Source organism: Echinops telfairi, unplaced genomic scaffold, assembly GCF_000313985.2.
Source record: "Echinops telfairi isolate 266 unplaced genomic scaffold, ASM31398v2 ScPeMD7_25;HRSCAF=90, whole genome shotgun sequence".
NCBI classification, from domain to species: domain Eukaryota; kingdom Metazoa; phylum Chordata; class Mammalia; order Afrosoricida; family Tenrecidae; genus Echinops; species Echinops telfairi.
In genome coordinates this window covers 10,188,841-10,201,931 of record NW_022103922.1, presented here as the reverse complement: position 1 = coordinate 10,201,931, position 13,091 = coordinate 10,188,841, and the positions used below count along the sequence as shown (strand labels likewise).

Sequence of the window (13,091 nt, the reverse complement as noted above, 5' to 3'; positions counted from 1 at the left end):
TCCGAGTCACGTGGCTAGAGGGGAACTGCGTCCTGGGGTTTGCAAGGCTGTGATCTTATGGAAGCCCATCTTCATCCCTGTCTTCTGAGGAGACGAACCTTTCAGCTAGTCGTCAAGAGCATACCAATAGCACCACCCAGGGATCCATGAAGACACTTTGGGGTTTCAAATGTTTTAAAAAATAAATCTTGCTTTCTATTTTTCAAATAGGTTTGGAACTTCTTCAGGCCAGGGACTGTGTTTGAAAACGTCTTTGGTGGCTAATTCAAGGTAAGTGCACGACCCCACTGACCCCTGTTCTCCTTAGGAACCCAGATTGTACTACATCCCACACCAGCTACATCACTGAGGTTGGCACTGAAGCTGGCTTGATGGAATATCCAACCTTATGTTCTATCGATCGAATGTTTCCTTCATGGGATAGGTGAAGATTGAGATTTTCTTGATTCTGAATGACAGACTTTCCTTTATTAAAAGAAAGTATATAACCATTGAAAGAAAAGGAAAGGATCAATCAGCGAGAGATTTATTTGGGGCTCATATTCATGAGTGATAGGTGTGAATGTGTGTGAAACCTAGCAATGGGTTAACATTTTGAACGGGAGCAGCGGACGCCTATAGATTTACATGGTGATTGAAGTTGGCCGCTGCTGCTATGAAATTATTAGCCCTCTGTGGTGGTCTCGCCTACATATTTTATTTTGTTTCTCCTGGAAGGTACGCAGCTATTTATTGGTAATGAGGGAATAAAGTGAGGAAAGAGATTAGCAAATAGATTAGTACATTTTTTAAAGTCTCATATCCGTTAAACAATAACAGTTTATCATGCAATGCATTCAATCCTCGCTACTTTTCAAGAAAATTTTGCCATTAGCTCAGCATTGTTACCTTAAATATCCTTTCCCTAAGATCAACATCCCATCTATCATAATGATATTTTTTTGTTAAATCCTCTAGCAAGTACGTTTCCTTTCACCCATTGCAGCTTAATAATGTGCTTCTAATCTTAAAATGAGCATTCTTTGAAATAAACAACTCTCCACACATTTTCTCTAAGACATTTGGTCTATTGACTCACGATTTAAATACTATTATCTAGTAATAAAATATGTGATGACTTATAAAACGAACTCAGATTATTGTTTTAATTATGTTTCTAAATGCAAACTTATAAATAAGTTCCTCAGCCTCTTCCTATGCTCATGGACTCTTTTTTTTCTTTTTAAAATCATTTTATTGGGGGGCTCATGAAACTCTTACCACAATCCATACATCCATCAATTGTGTCAAGCACATTTGTACACTTGTTGCCATCATCATTCCCAAAACATTTGCTCTCCACTAGAGCCCTGGGCATCAGCTGCTCACTTTTCCCCTCCCTCCCCAAGCACCCCTCCCCCCAAAAAAACCCTTGATAATTTATAATTGTGTCATGTTTTACATTGTCCGACATCTCCCTTTACCCACTTTTCTGTTGTCCATCCTCCAGGGAGGGGATTCCATGTAGATCCTTTCATTGGTCCCCCTTCCTACCACACCTTCCTCTTACCCCTCCTGGTGTCACCACACTCATGATTGGTCCTGAGGGGTTTATCTGTCCTGGATTCCCTGTGTTTCCAGTTCTTATCTGTACCAGTGTACAACTTCTGGTCTAGCCAGATTTGTAAAGCAGAATTGGGATCATGATAGTGGCGGGTGGGGGTGGGGAGCATTAAAGGGCTAAAGGGAAGTTGTATGTTTCATCATTACTATACTGCACCCTGACTGGCTCATCTCCTCCCCATGAACCTTCTGCAAGGGGATGTCCAGTTGCCTACTGATGGGCTTTGGGTCCCAACTCCACACTTCCCCTCATTCACAATGATATGATTTTTTGTTCTTTGATGCCTGATAACTGATCCCTTCAGCACCTCATGATCACACAGGCTGGTGTGCTTCCTCCATGTGGGCTTTGTTGCTTCTCAGCCAGATGGCCGCTTATTTATCTTCAAGCCTTTAAAACCCCAAATGCTATATCTTTGGATAGCTGGGCACCACCAGCTTTCTTCACCACATTTACTTAGGCACCCATTTGTCTTCAACGATCGTGTCAGGAAGGTGAGCCTTATGGAAGCTCATGGACTATCTGCTGCCATGTAGAGCTTTCAACAGGTTCATTCTCGTCTGTTCCCTGCAGAGAGTTCACCTTTCCATCCCAGATACACTGAATCAGAAACTACATCTATGCACATATATTCTTATGTGCAAATAAGATTCATCTCAGTATCTAAAAGAATCAAGAGGGATCTTATTAAAATGTAGATTCTCATTCAGTATATGAGGAGGTACCCAGAAAACCTGGAATTGCCCTGGGCAGAGTTAAGCCTTCCTAGTACACATTGTTCCCACTAGGTGAGTATCAAGCTACTCAGCTCTGTGTTCATGCACCCAGGGGCATACCTGGGAAGGTGCTCTCTGGTTACAGTGATTTTTTTTTCCTAGAAGCAGATTCACTCCAACCTCATTTTTTGTGATGGCCAATTTAAGAGAATAGCATGCGGGTGTGAAATTTTGTTCCCTCTCAGAAACCATGCCACAGAAACTGTTGTGATGTTGAACACAGCTTACAAGAACAGGGCTATGGGAAAAACTCAAGTGTATGAGTGATTTTCTCCTTTCAAAAAAGGTGAAATGTTGATTGATAACAAATCTTGTTCTGGACATCCGCCAACTTCCCCAAAAGATGAAAATGTCGACCTTAGTACATTTGGAGTTCCTTCCACTAGGTCAGACTGTTTATCAAGCTTTCTATTTAGAGGTTCTGAAAAGATTGCATAACAGTGTGCCACAAAACAAAGGCCTGCTTCTCAAAACAAAACCCTGTGCCCTGGGAACTGGAGGATGCATGTGGAGACCCCTGTCAGTGCTGGGATGCTTCTACCACCACTGGATTCACAAGACTTCCAAGCCACTGGTCTGGGACCTTCCTGCATTCGTCATCATTGCATGTGTTTTGTGAGTCTGAAGAGGACTTTATAGATTGGCATAGGACATATGGGCTAATATTGGACTTATGGATTTGATCTGGACTGGGCTGGGATATTTTTCAATATTAAACTGCTGTTGTATATAAAGCTCTTTCCTATACGTATGAGAGTGTCCTTGAATTTGTTTCTCCATTCTACCCAGACTAACACAAGGACCCTATCTGCTCACATTTGGGCAGATTTGAAACTAGAAATAAGGAAGATGTTTCAACAAAATTCACATCCTTCAGACAAGGAAGATACCTGAATCACAGAACACGATAGTAAAAATGGACTACCTCCCCTACAAAACTGACCTCAAATACTTTTTTGCTCCTTTTTGTACTTACTTCCAAAGTTACATTCTGCTGTGAATAAGAATAGAAATGAAATTCCACAAGCATCCCCCACTTATAAAAGATATAAAGTGAGGAAAAAAGGTAACGATGATGAGTACTGCCATTTAGTGAGCCAAGCACAAAGTGAAAAATAACACATATTATTTTCACATCTTACTGTTACAGGTGTACAAACTGATGAAAGAGGAGGCCAGGATCTTTTTCTGGGCTAATGAGAAATAGCATGAGCTCTAGAAGTTTCCTGTCTTTCGAGTCCTGCTTCAGATCCACTCTCCCACTGACAGAACTCGGTGACGTCCAAAAAAACTTGTCAAATCAGTATTGGCTTATTTCAATATTTTCAATTTCCCTTTTATCACTTAACAAACCCACCTAGCTCCCTATAGTTCTGTAAATACACATAGTTTTTAAAATATTTAAATATAAATGTGCATATAGAGAGAGGGAGAGAGAAAAACTTTGTCAAACATTTGTGTGAATCACAGGTAGATTTTGAAAATAGTCTTCTATGAGCCACATGGATGTACTCTGCAGAAAAAGATATATTTTGTAATTGTTGAGAACACACTGGATTGCCTGTAGTTAACCAATTTTTGTTATGTTTTGCTTCAGGGATTATCAACACACTTTTCTTCTGCATCTCCTAGAATGAAACATTGTATGCATATATTGCAACATATTTATTAATGAAACACTGCCAATGTTTTATTTTCCCAACACTTCATATGCTGAAACATTGTACTGCATCTACCTATCTAGTTACATTAGTAAAACAAACCTCCTGAATTTGGTTTCAGATAATTGTAGAAAACATATATTTCATTTTTAGTCAACTTGTGTTTGTTTCTAAGTGCTTACAAATTATTTCTTCAATTTTTCTGCTTAGTAATATCTGGATTCTCTATAGAATTATATTACTACTCTGTTTACTCACCTTTATTTATCTCAGGTCACCAGCTTATCATCTGTGTTGTTTCAGGGAGCAAACCCACCATCAAATTGATTCCCAATCATATGTACCCTACGTGTGGTTTCCGAAACTATAAATCTTGATGGGAACAGATAGCCTCATGTTTGTCCCACAAAGCAACTGGTGGGTTTGAACCATTGACCTTGTAGTTAGCAGTCTAGTGCACAAGGGGTACCCCCCAAAATAACCCAGATTTTTTTTTTCAGAGCTATGTATTTAAATTATTTTTACAAAGTAACCATATCACCTTCAACGTACTCTCCATTACACTGAATACATTTGTCAAATCTGTGATTCCATTTTTGGAAACATTTTTCAAACTCATCTGTTGGGATGGCTGACGCACCACGCTCATTTTTCTTCACCTCTTTTATGTCCTCAAATCTCTGTCCTTTCATGTCCCTCTGCTTTCACAGAAACAAAAAGAAGTCTCTTGGAGTGAGGTCAGGTGAGTAAGGTATGTGGGGCAAGAGAGGCATGCTGGGTTTTTATTGCCAGAAACTGACTGCATGTGCAGGTGCATTGTCGTTGGTGGCAAAACCAGTCCTCTGCCATAAAGCAGGCCTTTTATGCCACACACTGTAATGCAGTCTTTTGAGACCTTCCAAACAGAAAGCTTGACATGTTGTCCGTGAAACGCCGCGTTTTAAATGCACTGGAATTTAAAATATTGTAAGATATAAATGGATACAGTGTTTCTTTCTAAAGTCAGTCTGCTTAGAGAAAACCTGAAGACCTTACACCTGACTGTAGAGGAAAATTGTGTTTTCTTCTCTAGCAGTTTCTTTTAGGAACCCCAAGTGTGGAAAAGATTAAGCTTCAAGTGGGCCTTGTTTCTATAAACCAGTATTTGGATTAACATAGAGGGGAAAAATGTGCTTTCTGACAAGCAAATATGAACATTGATGTATTAGTGTTTTGAATTTTAATTAAAACTATAATTTAAAAAAATAGAAAGCTTGATTAACAATCTGACCTGGCAGAACAAACTCCAAATGTACTACTAGTCGACACTTTCGTCCATTCAGGAAGTTGATGGATGTCCAGAACAAGATTTGTCATCAATTGACATTTCACCTTTTTTGAAACAAGAAAACCACTGTACACTTGAGTTTTTCCCATAGCGCTGTCCTTGTAAGCTGTGCTCAACATCACAAGAGTTTCTGAGGCATTGTTCCTGAGCCAGAAACAAAATTTCACAGATATGCGCTGTCTTTTAAGTCGGCCATCACAAAAAATGAGGTTTGAGTGAACTTGCTTTTATAAAAAATGTCACTGTAACTAGAGAGAACCTTCCCAAGTGACACCACTAGGTGCAGTATTTCAGAGCTGAGTTGCTTGATGTTTGCTTAGTGGGGAAAATGTGTACTGCAACATTTAGCTCTGCCCAGCACAATTCCATTTTTGGAGGGGGTGAGGTGTGGTTCCCCCTCATATACCTGACAGTGAATCACATTAGAAATTGCTTTCCCTTTTGACCTATAAATGCTGTATCCTCAGTCCTGCAGGAAGGCATCTAACTGTAACATATTGAAAAATACTGAACTCCTTTCCTTTGTCAGAGAAAAGTTTCTTATTTAATGTGTATCTTATTTTTTAAAGGTTTACTTTTATTCCTTAAATGCTTATTTACCTTTCATTTAACTCACTAAGTATATTATAAGCAACACTAGTGGTGCAATGGTCAAGCATCTAGCTGCTATCCAAGTGGTAGGTGCTTCAGACTACAAGCTGGGAGAAAGAGGTGTCACTTTGCTTCTGTAAATGTTCAAAACCCACTGCTGCCAAATCAATTCTGACTCACAGTGAGCCTGTATGACAAGGTAGAATTGCCCCTGTGGCGTCCTGAGACCGTAACTCTTTAAGAAAGTAGAAAGTCTCATCTTTCTCCCCTGTAAAAATTACAGCCTTAGAAACCAGGTTGGGCAACTCTACCCTGCACGATATGGTATTTAAGAGCTGGAATTGAATCAGCAACAAGGGAATAATGGATGAGCCTGTTATATGCAAAAGCATTTTTCACATAGATCTCATTTACTCCTTATTACATATCTCCGTGATTTATCCTTTGTTTTTTCCATCTTAGAGTGAGAGACCGGAAAACAACAAAAATCCTGCCCAAAGTCATACAAGTAGAAGTAACATATCCAAATCTGCGTGGAACTCCAGAGACAATAACAATGCACACTGTATTTTCACATGATCCCTAATTACTTTTCGTTGAGAAAACAAAACTACTAGTCCCTTGGCAAAAGCATGAGACGTCTACTGCCCCACTAGTTCCTCTCTAACTGTCTAGGTTCAGAAAGGGAGGTCTTTGTCGCCTTCCTGATCTCATCCACTGTTGAACAAAGTGCCTCGGCACCACGACTGATGGAGAACACTGTGCGGGACACCAGGCACACGTGGTGAGATTCCTGTGTGTGCCAGCACGTGCGTTCTGTCTCAGCGTAATCCTGCAGGGCTGAGCAGAACTGCCTCATTAGGTTTCCTGGGCCGTCATCTTTATCGGAGAAGATCAGCAGGCATTTTCTCCTCCAGAAACTCACTGACATCGAGTCAATGCTGACTTACAGTGGCCCCCGTGGGATTCTGGGACAGTAACTGTTTACAGGAATTGAAAGCCCAGTTTTTCTTGCTTGGAGCTGCTCATAGTTTCGAACTGCCAACCATTCAGATCACCGTCCAATGAGTAGCCACTCCACCAGCAGGGCTCCTGGGGAGGTCCTGGTAAATTCAAAGGCTGACCTTTCGTCAGAGCCGAGTGCTTAGCCATTGTACAACCAAAATCCTTTGTGCTGAATGCGCTATTAAGGTATAATTATTCATAATAATTATATTATGCCGAATATAATTAAGGTTTGAAAACTGTTTGATTGGGGTTAGGCTCTTTGGTTAAATGAGGCTTTTTGCTCTTCATATAACGAATTTGCAATTTCACTCTTCATGGTTGGATCAAACTAAAGCTAGCCAGAAACTGCTAACGTGTCTGAATTTAGAACTTCACAAATACATGCATTGAACATCATAATGTTATGAGTTCTCTGGCTAAATGCTTAGCTTATTTTGGCAAGTACAATCTAAGATTTTCTGTGTTTGGTAATACTTTATTTTTGGTATGCAATATTATGTCTTCGGAACTCTGGTGGTGTAGTGGTTTCTGCCTTGGGCAGCAAACCACAAGGCCAGCAGTTTGAAACCACCAGCCACTCTGCAGGAGAATGTTGAGGCTCTCAACTCCTATGAAGAGTTATGTATAGCCTTGTGATCCCACTGTGGCTTTTCTACCCAGTCCTACAGAGTTGCTATTAGTCTGAACAGACTCAGTGGAGGTGAGTTTGGTTTTGTGTTCTTGAGAATATTGTGTACCAATAGAAAGAGAAATGACAATGCTTATAAAGACTTTCACATAACTAAGGATCACTTGAAGGTATTATAGTGCACTCTTAGATTTTTTTAGGTGGTTTCAGAATGGTCTACAAAGTTCTGACTAGCAGACTTTGGGGGAAATAAGCCAAATATGCTAACTAGGGCATCCCACTAAGTGATCCTGATTCCAGTTATTTTTAGTAAAGAAATAATTAACGTTATACATAGCAGGAGCATATTCAGGTTTCTCTTGGAGAGCTTTGATTACAGTATTAATTTGACAATGGCTGGTAAAAAAAATAAGTTAATCTAATTAAGAGAAGGTTAATTGTGTATGCAGATTATATGGCCAGAAGAAGAAAGCCCAGCAGGGTGTTTTCTGAGCATATCTGCATGTGAGAATTACATTTGTTCAATCAGGGGCAACCACCGAAATTATCACGTTACACAGATGGCATGGAAAAGACATGCTGATTTCAATGATTGACTCGCACGTTGGTGTAGGAACAGTAGGCTGAGTAATCTGTAAACTGTATGGAATTCACAAACTGCATTCCCAGCTTGGAAAGACCACAATTCCGATTCTCCACCAGGAGTAAATGTGGCATTTGTTGCAGCCTGTATACATTTACATGGAAAGGGGACAGAAGTAAACTGGTCCATAGCGATGCTGTTTCCAATCCCTCGGTTTGCGTGTGACAAATTCAGACTCGGAGAAAGTTAAGGACTGACAAAAGATCAAGAAAAATCATAAGGTGTTTCCATATCCTCAGTAGTTTTGACTCTGCCTATATAAATGGAGCATACCTTGATGAAAAATTGATAAAAATTAAGGCATAATAACTGGTGAGTGGCATACAGAATCTGGTTCTAGAGGAAATTTCTCCACAACATTGCTAACGTACCGTCTGGCTCCCATAAAAATTATATGCCAATAGTTACTGAAGTACTCCAGGCACCAAACAACACAAGGCATTTGGCCAGTCACCTGCACAAGAGCTCTTCAGAGGGTGGAAGAGAAAGGAAGTCACTTTGAGGACTGAGGGGTGCCCCAAAATACCAGCCATGGGAGTTTCCTTCACTTCATCGGCGTGTGAAAGTCGAACATTGCATGAGGAAGCCCTACGGAGAGCGGATGCGTTTGACTTCCAGTGCTGGCGAGGAAGACTGAAAGCCCTCTGGGCTGCCAGAAAAGGAGGTGAGGATGTTATCTAGAGAGACCAGTCCCTGGAAAAGGACATGGTTTTTGATAGAGTAGAGGGGCAGTAACCACTACACCACCAGGGCTCCTACAGAGACACAAGCATAGAGACTTTAGTCAAAACTACAGCACAGCGGCCTAATTAAAGGATAGTGGTTTGTCAATGTACTTGTGGTGACAATTGTAGTAGTTATGTATTGGTCTGCAATCCACACGGTTGGCAGTTCAAAACCACCAGCAGCTCCATGGGAGAAAGATTGGGCTTTCTACTTCTGGAAACAGTTATAGCCTCAGAAACCCACAGGAGTCAATGATATGCGTCAGCATTGACTCTGGCAGTGAGTCTGTTTATTTATTTGGTCTTTTGGGGGGGAGGTGGGGGGAGTTGTCTCTATTGAATTCTGGTGCTGTGGTGGTGATAGCATTTGGCTAGTATACAAAAGGTCAGCAGTTGAAACCTATCACCCACTACCCAGAAGAAACAATGGCCATTGATTTCCATAAAAAGAGAAAGAACAACAGATTTGCAGCTTTGTATAAACCCTATAGGGCCTAGTGGCACAATATGATATGTACTAAACCAATAACAGCAAGGTTGGAAGTTCAAACCCACCAACCATCCCATGGAAGAAAATAGAGGCTGGTTGCTCCCATAAAGATTTATAGCTTCAGAAACCCAAAGGAGCCATTCTACTCTGTCCCGCAGAGTCGCTATGAGGATAAATGGACTTGATGGCAGGCGGTGAATTGGATGATAACAGGTGTTTAGTTTTTCAAGATACATCCAAACTCTTCACTTTCAAGCTCCACCACTCAACCTAGGACTCCTCGAATTGCTTCCCTTGTCTTTTCCTCTAGTCCCTACTACCCTTACTTGGAGAACAAAGGTTCTCCTTTCTAATTCTCTGTAAGATCAGGATAATTTTGGACAGAGTGAAAACAAGCACCAATAACAGTTATAAATATTTCAATGTGAATATAATTTTAGAGTCAGCTTTACACCACCTAACACCATTTCTCCCTTCGTATTTTGTAGGGAGCAGGAATTGATCTGGCAGCAAACTAACTCAATGTTATGGATCTGTGAAAGTTATTAACCTCTCAATGCCCCATTTAGCTTTCCCCATTCCACAAAAATCAATGACAAACACATCCATTCATTTTCTGTTCCTCATTAAAGCAGGAAGTTAACAAGAATCAAGCCTCTCTGGTTTTGCCTTTGGTAATATTTCTATTATTCTAAGACCATGGTGATGCCACAGAGTGGCGGGTATGTTTTAAGTGTCCCTGCAGAACTATGCCTGTTACTTAGGGGAGTCCAGACCCACTGCAAATTCCTTGGCTGGAAAGCACCCCAGTCATCACACTTCCCTTCCCAAAGGACTGGTTGCACAGATCCGGATGCCAGCTAATTATCATTCGGTGCCATCTTCCTTTGCTGCTTCTCAGATCCTCTGGTCACTTGTGTTAGGACCGCCGTGAAAGTCTGAGTTGGAGAAAGGATGGATTCTTGACACACTCTCGTCCTACTTGTTCCTCCAGGTGAAGAGAGACCACTGATAAGTGCAGATGCTGCATTCCTTTTTGACAAGTCATCTTTCCAAAGCTTTTTTTGTTTTCTGAATATCTGCTTATCCACATGTTTGAAACAGAGAACACTGCATGCTGCCTTCCACTGAAAATTAGGCTTTGGCCCCAAGCCAAGTAGCCTGAGCTAGCACTAAAATAATTCACCACTGAAAGAAGACAATCAATTAATCAATACTATAATTTGGAACTGACCATGGTAGTAACACTCACAGCTATTAGACTCAACTGAATGACACCATTTAGGGTTAATGAGGTAGCAAGAGCAGGCAAACCAGAGATTCTTTTAAGGACTCTTCACCCACTTCAGGGGTGCCATGGTAAAATCGAATGAAAGAAAGAATGCAAAGGACAAGGAATTTCCACCTTAAGGAATTTGAATAGGAACTTTAAAGAGCAGTTTGTGGGTTATAGGGCAAAAAAAATCCACCCAGTGTTAGTACCTTCTGAGACAGCTAAACATTTTGAAACAAAATTGCTTTTCTGATGTTATTCCTGCATCTCTTATCCAATCATGTGAAGCTAAAGATTGGTGTATTTATTATTTGGATAAATAAACAGCCTGTTAAATTGGACAATGTGATTTCCAAATCACACAAAAGGAAACCTTTTACAGGCTTAATTTTGTTTAGACCCCACAATATAAATATTGATGATTTTTTTAAAACCCATGCAGGACATGGGGGCACTTCCAAACGGTTAGCAAATATCCCCTCCTTCCAAGCCCTTCTGGCAGAGCAATTACCTGGAGAAGCTCTGATTGGCAAGACAGCTTTCCCCTCTCTTTTTGTTGACAATTTCCTTACTATTTATCCTAACATTGCACTGAGGAAGGGAGGGAGGGAGGGAGGGTCTACATTGCGATTTCACCACGGCACTGAGCCCTCCTGCTGGAAGTCATTTTTTTAGAATCTTTCATACCTAAAATGTCAAAACACCTGTCTAGGGGAGCTGAACGTGGTAAGAGGTTTTTGTTTGTCCAATTGAATGCAAAATATAGATGAATCTCAGTGAAGTCTGGCAACTAATGGGAAGGAGGAGCAACAGGGCTGTCTATCTTACCTCCACTTATCTGCAAGGGATGAATTGAACAGCAGCAGAACAACATTCGCATAGTCAACCCCTTTTTCTCCACCCACACCCCACAATTTACTCTGCTTTAGGTGCAAGAATATGCAGTAAATCCGTTTCCCCATTCAACTATTCATATACAAACTGCTGACCCTTCAATCATCAGCCCCCTGTCCTGTCTCCACCCTGCCTTCCCAAGGTCATCACCTCCCTGCCTTCTCAGCTTGGGTCTCATTTAGCTCTCGGTGCCAAGTAGCACATTCCTTGTGGATGCATTGCTTATTTTCTTTTACACGCTGACCTATTCTTGGACTGGGGAATGTCCCCAAGGTTCTTTCAATTCCGCATTGAAAGGATGTCATGTGTTAAGGGTTCCACCAGTCTCCATCATACCAGTAAATGTGGTCTTTTTTGATGACTTCGAACTTCGTTTTACATCTTTCATCCATTCTAACCAGGACCTTCTGGGGTATCTAAGCATATATTCAAATCTAAAAGGATAGTAAAAATATAAATGCTCTTCCAGCTTTAAATCATATGATTTTTGTTGTTGTTGTTTTAATGCTCAGAAAATAGTACTTGTAAAATAGTATATTTGGAATATAGATGCAGTATACTTAGGATATAGTATACATGAAATATAATATATTTAGACTATGTATACTTAAATATAAAAATGCTTGGAATATAATCCTGAGAGTCATACATTCTTAGCACAAAAGTCTATTAGTATCAGTCAGAGACACTGAATCTAGGTTCTCTACTCTACTCGAGGGTCACTGAAAGCAAGAAGACCAGCAGTGAGGCCTGGTTCAGCACAGCGCCTCCCACAGTGGGCTCTAACACAAGGACAATAGTGGGGAGGACACAAGACCAGGCAGATTATCATGCGGTTGTACACAGGGTTGATACGAGTAGGAGCTGACCCTAAGGCATCTAAAAACAACAATAATATAATCCATAGTTAGTTTGAAATAAAACTTTTGAACCATGAGCATTGGGGATGTGAACAATGAAAGAGAAAAGAAGCATCCCTATGTGATTCACTGAGGAAGAAGTAATTTGGAAAAAGATAGGACTTTTCTTTCTTTCTTTTTTTTCCCCAATCATTTTATTAAGGGTTCATACAACTCTTATCACAATCCATACATACATCAATTGTGTCAAGCACATTTGTACATTCATTGCCCTCATCATTCTCAAAACATCCACTCTCCACCCAAGCCCCGGGCATCAGCTCCTCATTTTTTCCCTTCCCTCCCCACTCACCCCTCCCTCATGAACCCTTAATAATTTATAAATTATTATTTTTGTCATATCTTGCCCAGTCCAACAGCTCCCTTCACCCACTTTTCTGTTTTCAATCCCCCAGGGAGGAGGTCACATATAGTTCCTTGTAATCAGTTCCCTCTTTCCAATCCATTCTCCCTCTACCCTCCCAGTATCACCACTTACACCACTGGTCTTGTAGGGATCATCCACCCTGGATTCCCTGGATTCCCTGGATTTCCAGTTTCTATCTGTACCAG

The 13,091-nt window shown here is 40.7% G+C and overlaps 1 protein-coding gene across 45 annotated transcripts in view; it reads left to right on the top strand.

Moving 5' to 3' along the window:
• Window positions 1-13,091, top strand: part of PTPRD (protein tyrosine phosphatase receptor type D) — a 995,611-nt gene that overhangs the window by 139,132 nt on the left and 843,388 nt on the right. For 31 of the 45 annotated variants that reach the window (XM_045289116.1, XM_045289153.1, XM_045289139.1 and 28 more), the window contains one exon: window positions 211-270. The gene's annotated coding sequence lies outside the window, so the exon portion shown is untranslated. Of the gene's footprint in view, window positions 1-210; window positions 271-13,091 lie in introns of those variants that run through there. The other 14 variants (XM_045289155.1, XM_045289154.1, XM_045289145.1 and 11 more) reach the window with 4 other exon arrangements.